The sequence below is a fragment of the Urocitellus parryii genome, chromosome Y (genome assembly GCF_045843805.1).
Source record: "Urocitellus parryii isolate mUroPar1 chromosome Y, mUroPar1.hap1, whole genome shotgun sequence".
NCBI lineage: Eukaryota > Metazoa > Chordata > Mammalia > Rodentia > Sciuridae > Urocitellus > Urocitellus parryii.
In genome coordinates this window covers 34,584,310-34,606,598 of record NC_135548.1, presented here as the reverse complement: position 1 = coordinate 34,606,598, position 22,289 = coordinate 34,584,310, and the positions used below count along the sequence as shown (strand labels likewise).

Genomic DNA, 22,289 nt, shown 5'->3' with positions numbered 1-22,289 from the left:
TTGCCATAAAGAGCAAAAGTTAATACAATTCAATGAAAAGAATGAGGCACCTGGGAAGGTCCTGATTAATACCCACATAATAGCTTTGCTTCTGCTTGTATTTGATGGTAACAGTAAATATTCCCTCTTCTTTGTCTTGTACAACTGCAAGAATGATGATTCTGGATACTAACAAGCAAATTATTTTATGATACAGGTATTGAAACATTATTGTTATACATAATTGGATTCAATTTGACAAAGTCAAACATGTATGGAATTTTATATACTTCATTTTAGTCCCTGTTGTCCTCCCTCTTAACTTTCTCTCCCCTCCGCCCACCCCCATTCTCCTTCCTGTACTCCATTGATCTTCCTTTCATTCCTTTAATTTTTGTTTGTTTTATAACAGGTTTCATTCACTTTATTTTTCTTGCATAAAAACCCCCATGTTGTAGCCACAGCTGGAGCCTGGGTCCACTGCACAGATACTCTAGTGTGAATTTTCACAAGATGGTCCCTGAATTCCTGATAGGGAGATTTGGTGAACAGTTTCTTTCCAGAAATTGGGGGTCAGGTAACTGTATGTCTTAGACACGGCATAAAAGGCTGCATTGGTTATAGAAGAGAAACAGCCAAAGAAGATTGGTGGCTTGAGAGGAGAGAAACCTCCCACCCCTAGACCAGAAGCCATTGAACTCCTAGCAACTGAGAGTCCACTTTGGGACAGGTCTTCAGGGCATAAGACAGCCTTCCTCTCATTCCTTTAGAATAGGCCATGTACACAATGGGCCTGAGTGATTCAGTGGAGCTGAGAAAGGGGTGTTTATTTATTTTTGATTCGTGCTTATTACATATACAAAAAGGTTAAATACCCTGGGTTATACTTATGTATGCACACAGCATGAGTTTGTTCAAATCTTTCTATATTTCCTCCCCTTTCCAGTTCCTCCTCCCTCATTCTCAAATCTCATTCTTCTACTCCACTGAAATTCCCTATATGTTTATAATATCAAATCCCACTACACATAATTTTTTTTTCCTTATTTTGCTGTAGGTTCCATATATAAGAGAAAACATTTGACCCTTGACTTCTGAGTCTGGTTTATTTCATGATGTTCTCTGTTTCCATCTATGTACCAGGAAATGCCATAATTTTAATCTTTATGCTGAATAAAATTTCAATGTGTATATATACCACATTTCTTAATTCATTCATCTATGTATGAGTGGACCTTTTTCCCCCACATCCTCTTCAGCATTTATTATTATTCATATTCTTGATAATTGTAGTTCTGACTAGTGTGAGATGAAATTTCAGTGCAGTTTGAATGTGCATTTTCTTTCCTAATTGCTAATGATGTTGAATATTTTTTCATATATTTGTTGGCCATTTATATTTATTCTTTTGAAAAATGTCTGATTAGATTCTTTTACCCATTTATATGTTGGGCTATTTGGGGTTTTTTTCTTGTGGGACAGCATTAAACTTTTTGAGTTCTTTATATATTGTGGATATTAATCCCCTGTCAGAGAAACATCTGGCAAAGATTTTCTGTCATTCTGTAGACTCATCCCCTTTGATGTGCAGAAGTTTAATTTGATGCTGCTCCATTTTTTTGATTCTTGGTTTTATTTCTTGAGCCTTAAGGGTCTTGTTAAGGAAGTTGGTGCCTGCACCAATATATAGAGTGTTGGCTTTATATTTTCTTATAGCAGTTGCAGTTTCTGGTCTAATTCCTAAGTGTTTCATTTGCTTTGATTTGACTTTTGCGCAGAATAAGAGATAGGGATCTAATTTTATTCTTCTGTATATGTATATCCAGTTTTCCCAGCATCATTTGTTGAAAAGACTATCCTTTCTCTAAGATATATTTTTGGTATCTTTGACAAGTATCAGATGAGGGTAAATATGAGGGTTTTTCTCTGTGTTTTTTATTCCATTGGTCTTCATGTCTATTTTGATGCAAATGCCATACTGTTTGTTTGTTTGTTTGTTTTTACTGTAGATCTGTAGTATGATTTTAAATCAGACATTGAGATGCCTCCTGTATTGCTTTTCATGCTCAGAATTGCTTTGGCTACTCTGGTTCTCTTATTCTTCAAAATGAATTTAATTACTGGCTTTTCTAGTTCTGTGAAGAATGTCATTAGTAGTTTGATTCAATGAATCTGTAAATGGCTTTTGGTAGTATGGCTGTTTTGACAATATTAATTTTACCTATTCAAGATCATGGGAGGTCTTTACATCCTCTAAGGCCTTCTTCAATTTTTTTCTTAGTGTTGTATAAATTTTATTTAGAGATCTTTCACATCTCTGGTTAGATTAACTCCCAAGGATTTTTTTTTTTTTGAGGTTATTGTGAATGAGATGGTTTCCTGATTTCTTTTTCAACAGAATCACTGTTGGAGTACAGGAAAGTAATTGGTTTATGAAGGGTGATCTTGTAACCTGTTACTTTACTGAATTCATTTGTCAGCTCTAGAATTCTTCTGGTGGAATTTTATGGCCTCTAGATATAGGATCATGTCATCAGCAACAAGAGACAGTTTGACTTCTTCTTTTCCTGTTTCTGTTCCTTTAATTTTCTTCTCTTGCCTAATTGCTCTGGCTAGAGTTTGGGGAACTGTATTGAACAGAAATGGTGAAAGTAGACATCATTTTCTTTTTCCTGATTTTAGAGGAAATGTTTTCAGTTTTTCTCTGTTCAGTATGATGTTGGCTTTTGGTTTGTCTTATTTAACCTTTTTAATGTTGAGGCAAATCTGTTCTATCCCTAGTTTCCCCAGTGTTTTTTTAACATGAAAGAGTGCTGGATTTTATCAAAGGCTTTTTCTGCATCTATTGAAATGATCTTATGATTCTTGTATAGTTCTTTTTAAGTGGTGAATTACATTTGATGTAGGTATGTTAAACCAATCTCACAAACCTGGGATCAAACCCACTTGATCATAATGTATTTTCTCTTAATGTGCTTTTGAATATGGTTTGCAGATATTTTGTTAAGAATTTTTTGCATCTATGTTAACCAGTGATGATGGTCTGTAGTTTTCTTTCCTTGGTGTGTTTTTGTCTGGTTTTGGTATTAGAGTTATACTGGCTTCATACAATGTATTTTGGAGTGTTCTCTCCCTTTTGATTTCATGGAATAATTTGAGAAAGACTGATGCTAGTTCTTGAAAGGTGTGGTAGAACTCAGCTGAGAATACATGTGGTCCTGGGCTTTTCTTTGTTGGTAGACTTTTAATTGCTGTTTCATTACTTGGTATTGGTCTGTTTAGTATATATATATATATATATATATATATATATATATATATATATATATATAATTGTCAATACCTTCTAGACTTTCTAGTTTTGAAGTATAATTTTTCAAAATAGTTTCTAATGATCCTGTGGATTTCAGAAGTGTTCATGGTGATATCTCCTTTCTCCTTTCTGTTTATTTGGGTCCTCTCTTTCTTTTGGTTAGTTTGACTAAGGGTTTATCAATCATATTTAACTACTCAAAGAAACACCTCTTTCTATTTTTTTATTCTCAATTTCATGATTTGTGACTGTGATTTTAATTGATTCCTGTTTCCTACTGATTTTGGAATTAGTTTGTTTTCCCTTTTCTTAGGTCTTGAAATGCAACATAGCTTATTTATTTGGAATCTATTGTTTAATGAAGGTACTCAATGCTATTAATTTTCCTCTTAGAACTGCTTTCATATGGTCACAGAGATTTTGATATGTTGTATCTCTGTTTTCATTTGTTTCTAAGAATTTATTTTTTCCTCTCATTTCTTCTATGGTCCATTCTTCACTTAAAAGAATATTTTTCAATATCCATGTGTATATATGGTTCTTATTATGTTTCTTGCTACTGATTTCTATCTTCATTTCATTATGATCTGATAGGATGCATGGGATTATTTCATGTTCTTTGTATTTGCTAAGACTTACATTGTGATCTACAACATCATCTACTTTAGAATACTTTTCTGAGCTGCTGAGAAGGTGAGTTTAGGTGTTTTGGTATGAAATATTTTGTAGATGTATATTAGGTCTGCTTGATTTGTAGTATCATTTAGGTTGGGAATATCTTTATTGATTTTATGTTTGGATGACCTGTGTATTGATGATAAGGGTGTGTTGAAATCACTCAGTATTATTATATTGGGATCTATCTTGGATTTAATGTTAGGAAGAATTTTTAAATGCATTAACATTTGGGGCTAATGTATTACATATTATTAAGTCTTCTTGTTGGATTGTTCCCTTTATTAATAAATAATGGCATTTTTGTCTCTTCTGATAAAGTTTTGCTTAAAATCTGCTTTGTCTGACATGAGAATAGTTACTCTTGCTTGTTTTGAAAACTCCATTTGTATAAAATATTTTTTCCATCCTTCTACTTTCAGCAAGTATGTGTTTTTGCCTATGAGATGAGTTTCTTGCAAAGAGTACATAGTTGGATTGTGTTTTTCAAATCTAGTCTGCTAATCAATTTCTTAATTGGAAAGTTGAGAGCATTTAAATTCAATGTCATTATACATATGTGTGTTATGCCATGCCATTTTGATTTGTTTAATTCTGACTTGATTTTCATTTAAGTGGTTGCACTTTTAGTGGTCTTCATCACTTTGGTAGATTTGGCATTTATTTGATTAGAAATATATCTTTGAATATTCTTTGTAGTGATAGCTTAGTGATCAAAAACTCTAGTAGTTTAGCTTTGTCAGAGAACATGTTTATTTCTTCGTCTATTTTGAAAGATAACTTTGCTGGATATTGCTATTTTGGCTGACAATTATTTCTTTTAGATATTGCAATATTTCATTCTAATTCTTCCTTGATTTTAGGGTCTAAGATGAGAAGTCAGAAATAAACTTTACTGGTTTGCCTGTAAATGTAACCTGATGTTTTTCTCTAACAGTTTTTAATATTCTTTCCTATTTTCTATGTTAGGAATTTTGATTATGATGTACCATGGAGAGGTTCTATTCTGATATTTTCTATTTAGTGTCTTATAAGCCTTCTGTATTTTGTTGTCTTTCTCATTTCTAATATAGGGGGGCGGGAATTCTGTTACTGTTCCATATAAGTTGCTCTTAATGCCTTTAATTTGTATCTCCATATTATCCTATATTCCAATGACTCTTAAGTTTGTCCTCTTGATGCTATCCCAGAATTCTGATCATGATCTTTTACTTTTTTTTCCCTTTACTCTATAGTTGGGTATTCAAGTTCATATACCCTGTGTCTGAGACCTAAAGTTCTGTCTTTACGGCCTGACATTCTTTTTTTTTTCTACACATTTTCAAGTTAATTTTTCTACACTTTCAAGTGAATTTTTAATTTGATTCCTTTTGTCTTTCATTTGCAGGAGTTCTGATTTGTTTCTTTTCATTATTTCCATTTCTTTATTGAAATGGTTTTTCATCTCCTGTATTTTCTCTCTTAATTCATCTCTTAGATCTTCTTTGAGTTCATCAAACATTTTAAGAATCAGTTTTTTATAGTCTTTCTCTGGAATTTCATCTAATTCCATAGCTTTGAAATCCTTTGTTGGGGTATTGTCAATTTTGGGGGGAGATTTGTTTGCCTATATCATCATGTATTCAGAGGTCTTGGACTTGCACATAAATTGATATGAATTTCCCTTCCTCTTTTATACATTTGTCCTTTTGTGTATAATTACCTTTTTTGTTCTGGAACTTTTCAGGAAGTTAAGATGTCCAGGACATCTCTTTTTCTCCCCCATATTCCAGGAGTGAAATACATCTAGGAGTGCAAACTGAGGTCCCTCTCTTGTTATTACTCCATGGGGCCTGATTGTTGATTATAGATTGCTGTCTCCCAATTAAATGTGTTGAAGTACTATTAAGGCTAAGGTAGGGCCAAGTAATGCATTGGATGAGATTTGCTGTTATTTGCCTGAGTTTTGTATATTTTTTCATCAGGACACCTATTTGGCAACTTAAAGTGTTCCAGTCACTTTCCATCCATTCTAGAGGAAGATGGAAGCCAGGAATAACAATAATATTGGCAACAGATGTACAGCCTCTGTTTTCTAACTTGATATCTGTTACACTAATTGTCACCTATGTAGGAATAATGGAGTCAGTACTTAACATAAGCACTAATAATAAAATTCATGAAATAGATTAGGCATAAAGAACAGGTATCTTTTACATCATCCACTGTATTAATAATCACAAAAACATGAATGGGATGGGATAGAAATTACATATACAATTTAATTATTTTAATGGGAGTATCATTTCTTAAGTGAAGGGAATATAGAGGGGTGGGAAGGCAAGAGAACATCTGAAACATTTGAAAGTGAACAGATGAAAGGTAGTGATGACAGCTATAGGAGGAAGAATACAAAAATAAGAAATGTAATTTTTAAAAAAGCAGGAGAAGAGGGAACAGGAAATTTTGAGTATTAGTGGATGTTAAAAGTGAAGAACCAGCAATAAGAGGGACAAAAAACAAGGTACAAACAAATGTAAGATCAAAATAACACAAATCTACATATAATTATGTACCATCTACTCAAAGCAAAGCTAAACAATAAACAAGTGAAGAAGAAAGTAACTACAATGAAAGTAAAATTATAGTAACACATATATTTGAGCCTATCTGCACAGTGGGACACCCACACACACACACACACACACACACACACACACACACATACACACAATCTTACAGAATTTTTTTAGAGTTAAAAAATAAGAAAATATGATAAAATGATTTTAAAGAATTTTTAAAGATTAAAGAAAAAAGTAAAAAAAATAGGTATACATATGGGGAGGTAGAAACACTTAAGGAAAACAAACAAAAAAACAAACTCATTTATGCTGAGTGAGTCAAAACTGGAGACAAGAATAAATTTTCATTTTTTTGTATTTATTTCTAGGGTATATAACCCTTGGGTTAAGGACTAAGTATTGTTAAATTTATGTGTTCCTCACCTAGCTGCCAGTCATTGTGTCTAAGATCCAATTCTGATTGTAGAAACTCTCAGCTTCCCATCTCCTAGTATAGGCTGGGATAGACTGGTAAATGCTGACAAACTGTATATTCTTGTATGGTGGTTGGTGCAGACTTCCAAATTGAAAGCTGCAGCAGCTGGGGTTTGGTCTTAGTTGACCCTTGAAACTCTTTGTTTTTGGTTTTTTGTTTTGTTTTTGATATTTAATACATGCCCCTGTTGACAAGGAGATGTTGATCTCTCTGGGATGTCTGGAACACCAGGAACCAAGGGATGTGGCTGTATGCTCTCAGCACAGTTTTCTTTACACCTATCTCAGTCACTGTGTGTCCAGGAAGACTCTGGGGCTCATACTAAGGTACTGATGGGTCTGCTGGCAACTTCTTTTATGAGTTCCCAAACTCCTGTCTCTGATGGTAGCCTCACAGCATTGATAAATGATTCCTATGCCAGCAAACTCAGTTCCTGCCCAACTATCTGCCCACGGGCCAAGCAATTTTAGTTGCTTTTTCACTCAACAACCTCCCCCACTGCCTCTGGGTCCATAAAGATCAGCCTCCCTCTCTAGTCCACAGGTTCCTCAAGGACTCTTTTTTTTTTTCCTTTTTCTACCATACTTTTGCCTCTTGCCTGTGCTTCTCCTATTGCTGCTCCTAGCCAAGCATGTGCCATATCTAACATATCTTATTTTATGTTCAAAGTTTCTGAGTGTCTGTGTCTGTATGGTTTCTTTTACTGTCCAGTTTTCAATTTCAGTGAGTTTCCTTAGTTACCTACATTGCTAAGGAATAGCATTTCCACTTTTTTAAGTTTGGTGCTAAGTAACTGCTGGGAAGTGCACTCTTCCTTTAGTTTACCATCTTTTTGAAATCTGTTGATTCAGGGTTAAAGATATGGGGATACAGGTTTTACGTGGACAGTTGACAGAGGTAGATTCAAATGTTTTCTTAGCTGGGTCATACAAAGAAAATAGTGCAAACATATTGCATATATGTTAGTATCTTAATGGGTAGATTAATATAGCATTTCACTAAATATATTTTGGAGTAAAAAAAAAAGATCTAAATGATTCCTATGCCAGCAAACCCAGTTCCTGCCCAAATATCTGCCCACATTCTATGTAATGGACTGGATGTTTATGTTCCTCTCAAAGTTTATATGTTAAAATCCTAATCCCAATATGCTGGAATTGGGAGGTGAGGCATTTGAGAGGTAATTGGTTCACAAATGGGAAGACCTCATGAACAGGATTAGTGGCTAAAGCTCTCACTTTCTGAGATGTGAGGATTATATGAAAAGTAGGCATTATGTTGACCTATATTATCATGTCCATTCTATTCTGAACCAACTTTCTTCAACTACTTGATTCTGTCCTCATCTTTCTGTAAGCATTTGCCTTTTATTTCCATGTTGTCTTGAAGAACATACATCAAAATGTGAAGAAACAGAATAAACATCAATAGAAAATAGGATAATCAATATTAACAAGATAATTACAATTTATTTAAAATAATATTTTAAATTATAACTATAATAGGATTATAATAGTATTCTTCCATCATCCAATAATGCTCTTGAAACTTTTGAAACACACATTTAATCTGGGAACACAATGAAAATTAACACCAGAAATCAGTTATGATTAGAGAAATTATGTTTAACAAAATGATACTGAGAAAAATATGAGAAATAAATATAAGCATTAGTATTTAATTATTCAGCATACTTAAGACTTTTAGTCACACTGAGAAATTCAAGCCTCAGTAGGCATTTACATATGTAAAAGAGCAAATGTATACATCAAAGTCTTTATATCATTATATTTAGTAAAATTTGAATTATATTTAAGGTAGAACATTAATTAATTCTTCAATTCAGAAGACAAAAGTCTAAATTTTAGAGCTAAAGAGTTCTCTTGAACATTATTAATATTTTAGAACTTGAGCATTCAAATTAACTCTAATTAAAAATTCTTGAAAACTGTCACAGCGCAACTTCCCAGCAGCACTGTATTCTAGAGAAAGCTTGAATAAATACAGAAAACTGCATGCTAAATTTGGATAAGATGAAATCTGACCATTAGTAGAGTACCATGTAAAATGTAGATCCCTTGAAAGTTAACTTGTTAACAAAAAGTTCTGAAGGATGCAGGTAAAACTCTCTAAGGTCTCTTTCAGCTCTAAAATTGCAGAATTTTAGTCCATATAAAAAATAAGATGAACAGAAATCATTTCCCCCTCAAATTATACTTTTAGATTTACATATGAAATAGAATAATGTTTACTAAGTGGAGGCTATTAAAAACATATTTTAATGACATACAATTTTCGGAGATGGTTTATAATTATAGGGATGCCCTCTACAAAATTTAGTAGCTATATTTCCTTATTTATTTTAAGCAATGTCTTAGAGTTTATACCCATATGGGTAGTACATATGGGAATGAAAATGCCAATATTTCTCAATTTATAAATCAAATACATTATATTTCTATTTTAAAAGTTATACATATTCAAACAAAAATACCTGTTCATATACATAAATTACTTTTTAAAAGTTTTTAAAATATACAATGTCCCTTACATCAAATGAAATGGATACTACATTGAAAATTCACCTATCTATGTGTATATACATTTATGTGCATACATGGGCATGTGTGCATCTTTAATTTTTGAATTTCAGTATCTTTCTATTTGATATTCCAGGAACTTAGTGCAAATAAAAAAATTAGGAACAATTATAAAGTCACTGGTTAATATATGCCCTTTGGAAGATATGACTGATGACCCAATCACCTTCTATTATGCTCCACTTCTTAAAGGTTCCACCACCTATTAATGCCACCACAGTGGAGACCAATCTTCCAGAGTCTAAACCTTGGTATCCAAACTATACAAACTATATGCTGGGATAAGTAGATTCTGAATATGAATTTCATAATAAATAATATCTGTAATGATTAAACACATATAATTTAATTCTGATCATTGAGATATAGTTTAATTCTGATAATTGAGATATAGTAAATGTAACTTAGGCCTTAAAATTTGAAATTTTAGCAATGGTTAATTTTAATAGTCAGTTATATATATAATTAAAATGTTTTCCTTGATATTAAACATTTTTGTTGTATAAATAGATGTGTATACTATCTATAGCAGACAAGACAGGTAGGTAAAAATAAAATTATAGTAGGAAAAATAGAATTTGTAGTTAATTTATCACTAAATAGAAGTATAAATAATTTGTGTCATTCATGAAGGTTTTCTGAAGATTTTGTAACAAATTCTCAATAAAATTTATTCCATTTTAGCAAAATAGAAAATAGTCTTTGACATTGGAATCAAGATCATGCTGCTAACATTTGTTAGTATATATTATTAATTCAATTTATTAAATAATTGGGTGTTAGTTTCATTCTGGAATATTCATGAATTGGCAATATTATGTGAGAGTATTTAAAGAAGACCAAATGTTTTTAAATATTTTTCAAATATTTATAATACTTAAGAAGTTTAGCAAGGGCCATTTCTTTTATGAGCTATGTAAGTACTTATTTTTATTCCTTTGATTCATATCCTAACTTTTATATAGGAAAAGATAAAATACTTTTTGTGAGTAGTAGCTATAAAAATGTAAAATGCTAATTTTTCTCACTGAACTTGTTTCCTAAGACACATATTTTTGGGTTTTATTTCTAAAAATTGTAAACTGTCTTACTGAAAAACTGATCTGAAATTATGAAAATGGCAAACTACAGTTTTAGTTTTAGATCAAACTGATCCTAGACCAAACTTTCTAATAACATACTTTAATATAACAAAACATTTTTCATATGACTTTATTGGTTACCCTGGAAAACATCATCAAAATTGAAATATATATTAACCTTAATGCATCTTGTATGGCATTTCCCCTCAGAATTTTTAATGCCGTTAAGGAATTAAGCTCCAAAGTAATCTGTGTGAGTAATCTTCTTCAATAATTTACAAAATTTTTTTTCACCAGTAAATTTAACAAATTTAATATTCAATCAGACTTATGTTGTAAACAATTTTTAGAGAAAGTATTTATACAACCAACTACTTTGTTTCGTTGTTGAATATTCACAATTTTATAACAAGTGGCAAATATTTTTGAACATTATATTAAATTACCCCCTTATTTTATAAGGTTTTATCTCTCCTATTTGCTTATGAGGAAGGAAAAATGTCAACATAGTCAAAATTTACATGTCTGATAATACTCATAAAGTCATATACAAGCAAAATCGAGAATGCAATACAAAATGTTAAGCAAAATATGCATTTTCAATTTTCGTGCTTTAAACTGCAAATCTCACCAATTGAACACTTAAATTGAAGCAGGCATTTTGCTTATCTCAATAAAATTTTTACATTTTGAGGTAGATGCTATAGTCCTTTTACTAATCAGAAAACTAATGCGTAAAGAAATTAACAAATTTAACCCTAATTTACAATTAAATAGCAGTAGGGTAAATAAACTGTCTTCTAAAAATATTTTACTTTGTTTCCTAGTCAGAATATGAAGTAAAGGGGCATAGGATTAATTTTCATATACTTACCTTTTCTTGCCAAGTTGCTTCTACATTTTAGCCATAGGGACAATTTAAATATTCAAAACTGAGTATCAATCATCTATAAGCAAAATGGAAAGTGTTTTTAATACTTCAAAGTAGAAGAATAACAAAAATGAGCTTCCATTACACTTTGGTTTGTAATAATTATTTGCATTACAATAAATACTCTGAACTTTTGGGCTATGCCATGTGTAGCACATATTCTATGCCATATGTAGTAACCAGCTCGACTCATCATTTGATTTTCCCTGATGCTTCCCATTACTTAAATACTCTTAAATCCATGAGGCTCAGAAAACAATACTCCAAAGTATGATGCTTTGTCATGCTTAGTAATATGTGAACTAGAGGGCCCTGGAAGAAGTGGTCTCTGACTTTTTTCCTATATTTCTTTCCCTGCATGCTGCTCTCTTCCTGGCAGGTTATTCAAAGTAGAACTTGCTTTTCTCAAGGCAGCTCATAGAAACATAGAACATAGAACAGCTTTACCTCAATTACAAAATGCAGATATATTTTCAAACTCTCTCATCCTTTTCTGCTCAGGAGCAGGCCATAAAGAAATTATCTGATCTAGTTTGTCTGATAGTAGGTCAAAAGACCCTTAACTCTAGAAGGGGTCTTGTCCTTAAGCCCAAGGAAAGAATGCCATATAGAGAAGCCAAGATACCATACAGGTCTTTCCAGGCTATAACCAATAGGTCATATACTTTTCATGAAATCATAATTCTACAGGGATGTCCATTCCTCCCATCTAGTCATAAACACAGGTTTCACTGAGTTTTTCATTTTAATTTCCAAAGGCTCTTATTTTACCTAAAATTTAGATTGGATAAATTTGCCATGCTTTTTTCTTGTTAGCCTGTCTTTAATTATAGAAGTATTGACCATGACCTTTATGATGGGTGAAAAAAGAGGTCACACTTTTTGCCTCTATAGTTTTTATCAGGTACAAAGTTATCCTCTTCACTACTTAGTAGGCCAAAGTGTTATTCATGAACAAAATGCAAAAAAAATGTGATCTTAAAGCGTTTTGTTATTAATCTCTTTTTCCTGACCACTACAAAAACCATGATGAAAACCAAAATGATTCCACTTGGGTGTTTTTGATGTACAAGTAACTTACAATTTCTTAAAAGCTGTTAAACAGTTAAAATGATACAAATTAGCTACACATTGGTTAACCTCTAATATTAATGCAATAATAATGAAAAATGCTTAGATGAACTAATCTTTACATTATTTTAAAAGATCAGTTACATAAAGTAAAAAAAAAATAAATAAAACCTTACAAAGGATAACCAAATCTAGATATTAAAATAGGGAAGCTATACATCTCTTACAGACACATAGAATTTTAACACACTTCAAATAATAGTCATGGGAAGCTTTTAGATTATTTTTAATGGACTACTTTTATTGACCAGTTCTAAGGATTACCTATAGGAATATACTTAAAAATTCTCTGGGGTGAAACAAATCAGTTTATATTAAATGTATGCGGACTAAGTCAGGGGCAGACAAGAATTTCTAAATCATAAATATCATCTTCTTCTTTATAAAAAGGTAGTACTTCGTGGGATATCCATTGAATACCTATTTATACAAACACACACTCAAAAGTATTGGCCACACAAGAAATAATAACTGGCGGCTTTAGTGGATTAAAGAAAAAACATCAAATTCGACCAACTCAAGAAGCATTATTCAGCCCTCAAAGAATCATTATTGAGAAACAAAAAATACACTTAGAAAGGTTCATGAATTAGGAAGAGCTTCCAGGAACCAGTTCTTGCTGTTTCAAAACCCGCGCTTCTGTTGCAGGGCCTCTTCCGGTGGAACCAGCAGGGCCCAGAAGCAGGTGCCCACACACATGGGGGCTCCAGAGCCCAGACACTGGCAGGACCCCGCGGGCAGAGGCAGGGCGCCACCGGAAGTGTCAGGTGGTGGGCTGGAGGCACTGAGCTCAGTGGTCCAGCAGTGTAGGGTGGGGAAGCAGCAAGCACGGAAGGAGGGGCGCTCACGGGCCCCGCCTCTCCCGGCTGAGGCCTGAGGCTACAGCCAGGGCCCTGGGGGCGCCGGGTCCTGGGCCAGAGTCGGGATCCTGCACAGGCGGCTCCTCCTTGTCCACACGCGGGCGCGGCCCTTGCTGTTCGAGGTGCAGCTGCAGCAGGGCCCTGCGGCACATGGCCTCCAGCTTCTCCAGCCGGGCCCTCAAGGCCCTGGGGCTGCCTGGTTCATCCTCACGGCGACCGCCTCTCTCCCTCCGGTTCGTGCCAGCCTCCGGGGGACCCAGGGCCGCCTCTGCGGCCATCCGGTCGCCGCCCTCCCCCTGGAGCCGCAAAGCCTGACGGAAGAGGCTGCGGTTCTAGCGCTTCAGCCGCCGGTTCTCGAGCCGCAGCCGGGCGTTCTCCTCGCGCAGCCTCGCGTTCTGCCGGTCCTGCTCGTCCCGCGCGCGGATGGCCTCCAGGTGGCTCTCTGCCACGTCCGCGAAACGCTCCTCCAGCTGCTGTCGGGCGCTACCCGCACGGCCTCGCAACTCCCGTCGCCTCCGCCGCGCTGCGGAACCCGGCCCGGGCGGCCTGGCCCATCTGTGTCCCCGCAGCCACAGCTCCCGCGCCGGGTGGCGCCACCACGCATGCGCCTCATCGGTCCAGTCCTAACCGCGCTGCCAGCGCCAAGGGCCCAGGGGCCGCGCGCCAAGGCGCGGACCAGTTCGGGACCTGGCGGGGCGGTCCGGCGACAGCTGGCTTGTGGCCAGAAGAGGCCGGGAATTTGCCCGGTTGAGGCGTGTCCTGCTTCCGGCGGCGGAGCTACCCCCCTGGGCCTGGTATCTCTAGGCCCAGCTCACACACAATGCCCCGGGGGAGCTCTTTCTGCTCATCCCTCTGACCGGGCGGGGAAAAGCGAGTATCCTCTGAGGGTTACTTGAGCATTGTCACAATGGTGCATGTGTTTTGTTTAGATTTTGGTCTCAGGCATCAATGCTAGCAGATCTTCCAATCTCTGGGTATCTGGAAGCAGAATGCAAACTACATAGAATGTATGTATGGCCTTATCAGAGCTCACTGAGTGCTTGTGTTTCACAAGCCTCAGGTAAACTCTTTCTTTCTCATGTTTCATTCAGGTACCTACTGGTCTCATTTAACATCCCAAACTAATTAATATTATTTACAGCATGGCAGCAGAAGTACATATTATATAGTCTGAGCAGTAAGAAATTCATTATATATAAAATCACACAATATATACAGAAACATATATAGATAATGTAATTTAAACAACATTTTCACAAGATAATATTTAGCCTTTTATACATGATGTCTTTATATGTCCTATTTAATCAAGAAAATATTTTCAGTTATTATCTACTAATACATTGCAATCTATAGTTACAAAGATATTCTAATAGTTACACAAAGCTATAAACATGGTTTCATGATCTTAAACACAAAACATTTTAATAAAAATTGTATTGTTAAAAATTATTTATTTTTCTGCTTGTAGTTTCCATTGAATATAGGAATAATTATTAAAAAAAACATTTTGGGTAGAAAAATGCTCATTTTTTGCATTCTTTTTTCTTTTGATTGTTTTATTTGAAATTTTTAAAGAGATTCAAAAGATGATGATTTAAAAATCTTGTAAATTAAAAAGTATGATAAAGAGGACATCACTTGAAAATATCAGAATAAAACAATTGTGATGTCTTACAATTTTAAGGAATTTTCAGCAAATTTATTTTGTAACTTGCTGCTTGTTTTTTAATGTTGCCTGAAATCACAGATTTTAACTGTGCAGAGTATATGGAAAATTCCTACACAGACCATCCACAGAAATCCCAAGTGAGAGGAAACCATTATATGGAAAGGCCTCAAAAAACATTTTGTAAGAAGATCAAACAGACTCAAGGAAGATTAAGTAATTGGATTAAAAGCCTAAAAGCTGGTTAGCAGAGAATGGGGCCTGGAATCCATGTGTCCTGACCCATGGTGTGTTTTGTTTCTATTACACCAGCATTCCCCAGTCTTCTCTGATCTTCACAATTATTTAGGATACTTATTAAAAATGAAAATTTTCTAAACACTTCTTCTGGAGATTGTGATTCATTAGATCTCAGATAAGACCCAAGAGTGCCCATTTTTAACAAGTATCATGCTTGATTTTTACAACCAGACAAGTTTAGGATATAAAAGCATAAAGTCTATGCTTCTAATAAATTTATAAACCGGATTATTGGTTTCTGGTAAAATACAGAACATTTGTCATTAAAGGTAAACAGGTGAAGTGCAACAATTTCTCACAATTCCTTGTGTATGTAAAAACAAATCTTCCATCTCTTAAATAAGACATTTGTTTTGCCCACTTAGAAATTAGCAACAATGTTCTAATCATAGAACACAGTTTTGTTTCTCATTCTTTTTGATTGACTCTAAGACTGTAAGGACAATTCATTGAAAAGACTTTAATACAGTTTTCCCTCTTTGATTTGATAACTTTTACAATGTCTCTTCTTCATTCCCTTGGTTACATCTGGAAAGTTGCAATCATCTGGAATTGCAACATATCTGCTCTGTCTCTTGAGTACTAATGCCCATCCCTCCAGATGCCATCTGCTTTTTGCATATATATTATTCCCTGAAAACTCTGATTTCCCAACTCCCACTTTTTTTTTTGCCTGAACATACTTGTATTATAATCTAGACCCATTGGTCTGTGCTCATATTCTTGATCTTGGAAGCTGTCTTTTATACCTTGACCATTCTTCTACTAGTTTCATATGGCTTCTTCAAATGTTAGGTCCTAGGTTCAGTTTTGAAAACCGAGACATTTTTCATGACTACCAATGAGCAATAGTTGACTATTTCCTCCACTAATTTTCATTTTAGCACTGTACTGATGTCCCCTTTTAACAATCTATATTTATTTCATGTGCATACTTATTTATGTGGGCTGCACAAGACTATTGAGTTCTGTGAGAGCAAGGGCCATGCTGTGTTTACCTTTATATTTCTAGTACTTAACATAACATCTGTCTCCTAATAGTCACTGTTCAAGCTGGACATAAACTTCTCATAGTAGCCTATTAATTTTTCTGTACTATTTCTCTTAGTGAAAAGAACCACTGATCAACCAAGTATCCAAAACAGAACTGTGTATTGGTTCTCTAATGAATAAATCTATTAGATCTATCAATGGATTCCTTTAATAAATTTTCAATGTTATTTTCTTCCAGTCTGTTTACCTCCCTCCCCAGCTTCCTTCCTTTCTTTTTTTTTTTTCTTCAAATGTGTATAAAGTGCTCCCTGTGTGCTAGGCATACTTCTAGGCACTTTGGACTAAGCAATGACCAAGAGACAGAAGCCTTGCCTTTAAGGAACTTACCCTCTGTTTCTCCCACTTTTTAAAGTTCTGTTTCTTACTGGGATTACTCTGTCAGTCCTTTATGTCACAGACATTCATTGGTCTCCCCATCATTAGTTTTATAACTTTCAAGTCTGCTCCTCATATTACTCTCCTAAGTTAGAAGACCTCTCCTTTGCCTTATGATTTGAGTGATTTTCCCTTCCCTTAGAGTGCAAGGCAGCCGTTTTGTGCTATTTGTCTGGTGTTTGTGTTGTGTGGTGCAACATCCTTTCCAGGTATCTCTCTCATCAGGTTCCTAATACATATTTCACAATCCAAACTGCTCCTGGGCAACAGCAGTGCCTTTCTCAGCTCTGCAACAAGGTTCACTTATTGCTCATCTTTCCTTTCACCTTTGGCTAGCTAACTCCCATCCCTGATTCACAACTTGGCTCATATTTCACATTCTCTTAGATAAAGTCCGCACTGCCCCTGGTTGGACCTCTTTTTTTACTTATTTTATAGCATGGAACACTTATCCCTTTCAAAGTGTTGATCAAACTGTACTGTAATTGTCATTCTATTCCTTCCATTATGTTATGAATTCATTGAGATACCAAATTTGAAAATTTTCTTAGCCCCCAATAAAATGGAAGCAAATGAAGGATTTTGTTCCAATTTGAGGTTTTGAAATTTTAGTCGGATTCCTAGGCTTTACAATTCTAGATCTCAAAATTGTACTGTTTTTGCAGAGGATAGTGATGATAATGGCTAACAGGAAATATTATTGCTTTTCTTGATTCATATTTTCTTCTGAGGCAAATTTGGATATTGGATACATTATGTTCTGAGCCAAAGAAAATTCAACCTAATCGATTTACTTAGGCATGCCTTATGGAGTCATAAAAACTCAATACTAATTTAGGCTCTACTTAGTCACCATTCCTGCGATTAGGATTCTGGCCAAAGCTGTCCTTCTTGTGGGCTGGATTTTGTATAGGATTTGTCAAAGCTGGGCTTTGTGAGATAAAGTGAACCTATGCTCTGGGGAAGGTGGCGTTGGAAAGTACATCAAATTTAAAAACAAAGTATTTAGGAATTGGATAGTAGTAAAGAGTCAGTATGTGCAACAGGAGAGTCTTCAAAATGCAGAATATAGAGGATTTCTTGGACAAAATGCATGGGCAGGACCAATTTTCTAAATGGGAATTGTTAAAGATGTTAAACAGGCTGTAAAGCTACTTTGTATTCCTATAGCCATAAGACCTTGGAAAAGGAAGAAGTCTTGCAATAACATTATAAGAGGAGTGGTTAAGGGTTGGATATTTAAAAAAAAATAGCTCAAGTCTATGCTAAAATAAAAAATGTAATGGATTTAGTGTAGTGGTTCTAGAGGGCAAATACAAGATTAGCATATGAAACAGAAAGAGACATACTAACAAAAAATAACAAATTTTCTCATAGCTCAGAAAGTTCAGCAATTAAATTGTAGAATAAATTGCCTTGTAAGAGGATAAATGTGCTAAAATACAAGCTGATTATCCATCCATCAAAGATGTTGCACGTAGATTTCTGCTCTGAGTTGAATGCTTTTGAGTTGGATAAATGCTCACATTTTCCTTGTAACTGAAGTCCACAATTGACTTTCTTTTCCTCCCAATTCAGAACCTCACTTTTGACAGCAAATTTATGATGTCCAAGTTATCATCTAAAGAATTGTCTACTAGTAATGGGTGGATTTCAGCCATTTGATAGTTGACACTGGAAAGGAGATGGCGTGTTTCAGAAAATACTTGTTAGAACAACCCAACATCTCAGATGAGAAATACAGAGGAAAAGAATCAGATGATCACAAATAAAATACCCTGTCTATCAACTGGGCAAAGCTAAACTTAAAATGTCTCAGTATGTTTAACCTCTGTAGTTTATTTTTAAATACTATATTTATTTTACTTGCAATTCCATTAGATGTTCAAATAATTTTCACCTATCCCAAACATATTGTACAGTGACTCATTGGACATCTGTGGAAAGTAAATATATACAGTGTATTTTTAGAGTAACAAATATGTGTGTATGCATTTATAGTACAAACAAAATTAAACCTGATCTGAAAAAAAATGAATTCTTTAGTCCTGACCACTCCTGTACTAGTTTCATCTTTAGAACCTACATTTCCATGCTTTAATTTTCAGAACACCTCCCATCTTCAAATTCCAAACTTAATGGAAAATTGTCCTTTATCCTGTACACTGTTTGCTAGAGAAGTTCCTCTGCAATGACTGTTGAATGCTATTAATTCCTATTTATGGCTTTAATAGTTTTGCATTGATGAAAAAAAAAAAAAACAGATACCCTTGGTACATCTACCTCATGGGTTCATCTAGGAGATGTTCTATTGATCCAAAAGAGTCAGATTAATTTCTGTTAAAGATGAGAATGTAATAAGAAAGCTCAAACAGTATGCTGATAAAGAAATTGCTTGTTGTATCACAAATATTTGCTGCGTATTTTTTCCACTTATTTCTTCTAATGGCTGTCCTCTGCTTTACATATAGCTCAAATTTTGATTTCCATACTGTTGTGTGAATTAACAGAAAAAGAAAATGAAGAGTACCCATAATATTTTGTGAAAAAAAAGAATTAAAAGTAAAAATATCATTCATGAATTTTGAATTGTGGTGTTCAGGTTTATTTGGATAACTGGAAAGCTTTTTCTTTGTTTGTTTTAGATAAACAAGTTCCCTGGTATAACTTTTCAGAGTCTTAATTACTGCATTGGAAAAATGAGGTAGGATATAGAAAACTAAGCATTTTCTAGGTCAAACAATAATATTTTCTTTCTTCTCTTTAAAATATCAGAGATTTCTAACCTACCAACATCTGCTGGATCCGGCCATGCATAATCTTTAAAAAAATAGTCTATGTTTCATTTATTTTCAAAATAATTTTCCATTTCAGCAGGTTTGCATGAAGTAAAACATTTAATATAAATAGATAAATTTCATGAGGGAACTCCTTTGACAGTGTCCTAAATGAATAATCAGAGTAAAACTTTGCAAAATTATAGTCAAATATTCTTTTAAGTATACTAAATTTTAAAGTCCAATTTTACTCTTCAAACTGGACAATATTCTAGTCATCTTGTTTAGGGAGCATATGGGAGTGCTACAGAACAGTTAGAGACAAAAATAGAGTCTGGGTTAAAATCAGCCAGAAGAGACCCAGGAAGAATAGGTCTAGCATAAAAGTAACACCAGCACAACAAAGGTATATTACCATGAAAGTGCCACACAGACTGGATATCATGTGGCTGCCAAGGTGGTACCAAATCTGATCAAAAGTGCCCAGAGCAAGACAGAATGGAATAATCAGAAACTCATGATTCAGACTCAAACATGAGATCAGAAGATGAAGCAGAAGCCAACTCAAGCAAGAAGGAACAGGAAAGGGATGGTAAGCACCTGCCAGAACATTTGCATAAATCTAAGACAAAGACAAGTATATTCACCCAATTCTTGAAGCCAGGAAGGAGATAAAACACAGCCAGCAAGTCACATGGTGTTTTACTTGGATCTGAATGTAGTTGTCATTACAATCAATAAATAAAAATAGTCAGTTTGTATACATATAGACATTTAGAATTTATATTCCATGAAGCTATAAAAATGAATATAGAAAATATTGATTTGTATTGATTTTCAGGATGTATTTCCAAGTGTAGAAAGCAGTGAAGTGGAATACTTACAGTATGTTTGCTTTCAAAGAAGAAAGAAGAAAATATTAATATATATGCTCATTTGTGCAAAACAAAGTTCAAATAGAAAAATTCATAAATGAAAGAAATGAATAACAGAGAGAAGATAAGAATGGAGTAGAAAGAATGAGTAAAAGGAGGTGGGTTGGAAGAAATAAGGGAGGGAGAGATACTTTCCTGGGTATATCTTTTATATAGAAAGTTGAATACTAGAATTTCAGCAAGATTTCACACACAGAACAGTAAATAATCAAACCCAAACTAACAAACTGCAATTTAAACAATAACAAATGAGTAACATAGCCTTAATTAAGGCATCAGGAAAAAAAAAGTAGATTAAACAACTTCCCAAAAGAGGAATTTCCCAAATACTGGAAAGATACAGGAAAAAAAAAGAAATAAGAAAAAGAAAGAAGGAAACAAAGAACAGAATTATACACAGTGGTACACTACATCAGTAAATGTTAGTTTCACTGCCATATGCATTAGCAATTCTGAAGCTATCTTATATGAATGTACCTTAGAGAAATAAATACAGATCATGTGACACAAGTTTATTTTGTCAGCAAAAGGAGTTACAAACAAGCCAATGGAAGGCTGGAATGAACTCTGGGATGTTGGACTGGAATTACACATTTTCATTGAACCTCATGGTTTTTTAAAAATAAATATATGAGTAGACAAAAAAGTAGATTTAGACATGGGTATGTATGCAACTATACAACAAGTACTTTCCAGTTCTATTCACTGAGATGGCTTAACAGTAATAAGATCTAAGCACCGATGAAGACACCTCATCCTTAGATCATAGTTGCAATTCTGAATAAAAACAGTTTCCTGGAACAAATGGATGATTCCAGGGCCAGGAAATTTATGGGCAGATACAAGACAAGTCCAGAATATTTTAGATTGCTAAAACGTTAGGAAGTGAAGAAAAATGTGAAAACAGAGAGTCACAAAAGTTGATTTAAAGGAACTGCCCACAAAATAGTTTTAGAATGAGGACATCTAGAAAAATCACCAATATCATAGTAATAAGACATTATTGCCATCATGTACCTGCTGATGACACTTTCAAAGGGCATGGACTCATTTCTGAACATTTTTTTTTACACATGAATAACCTTAATCTAATAGGAGAAAATATCCTCAAATTTAGGACACTTTGCAAGCTAAATAAGGAGAATTCTTTGAATGTGTCATGGTCATGCAAGACAAAGAAGAGCTGAGAAATCCATCCCAGGTTGTAAGATAATGAAAATACCTTACCACTAAAAGTAAGGTGTGGCCCTGAGTTGGATCCTGGGTCAGAAAAAAAGATGCAAATGAAAAAATTCAAAAAATTCCAATAAAAAGTACAGATTAGTTAACAGCATTATCTCACTATTAGTTTCTTGTTTTATATAGTTATATTTATGTAAAAGATTTTTGTTTAGGGAAATTTCATGAAAAGTACCCAAGCATTCAGCCTTAATGTTGCAATATTTTAACATCTAAAATTATTCTAAAATATGAAGAAAAAAAGGATGTGTATTAAAAAATAGCACTTGAAAAGTATAACAGAGTACTATTTGCATTAAATGTAATATTAAATCAAACGTTTCCAATCATCAAT

At 34.3% G+C, this 22,289-nt stretch overlaps 1 pseudogene; it reads right to left on the bottom strand.

Annotated features, from left to right (window-relative positions):
* Window positions 1-12,999: 12,999 nt before the first annotated feature.
* On the bottom strand, window positions 13,000-14,220 carry LOC144251101 (tumor suppressor candidate gene 1 protein-like; annotated as a pseudogene).
* Window positions 14,221-22,289: the final 8,069 nt, after the last annotated feature.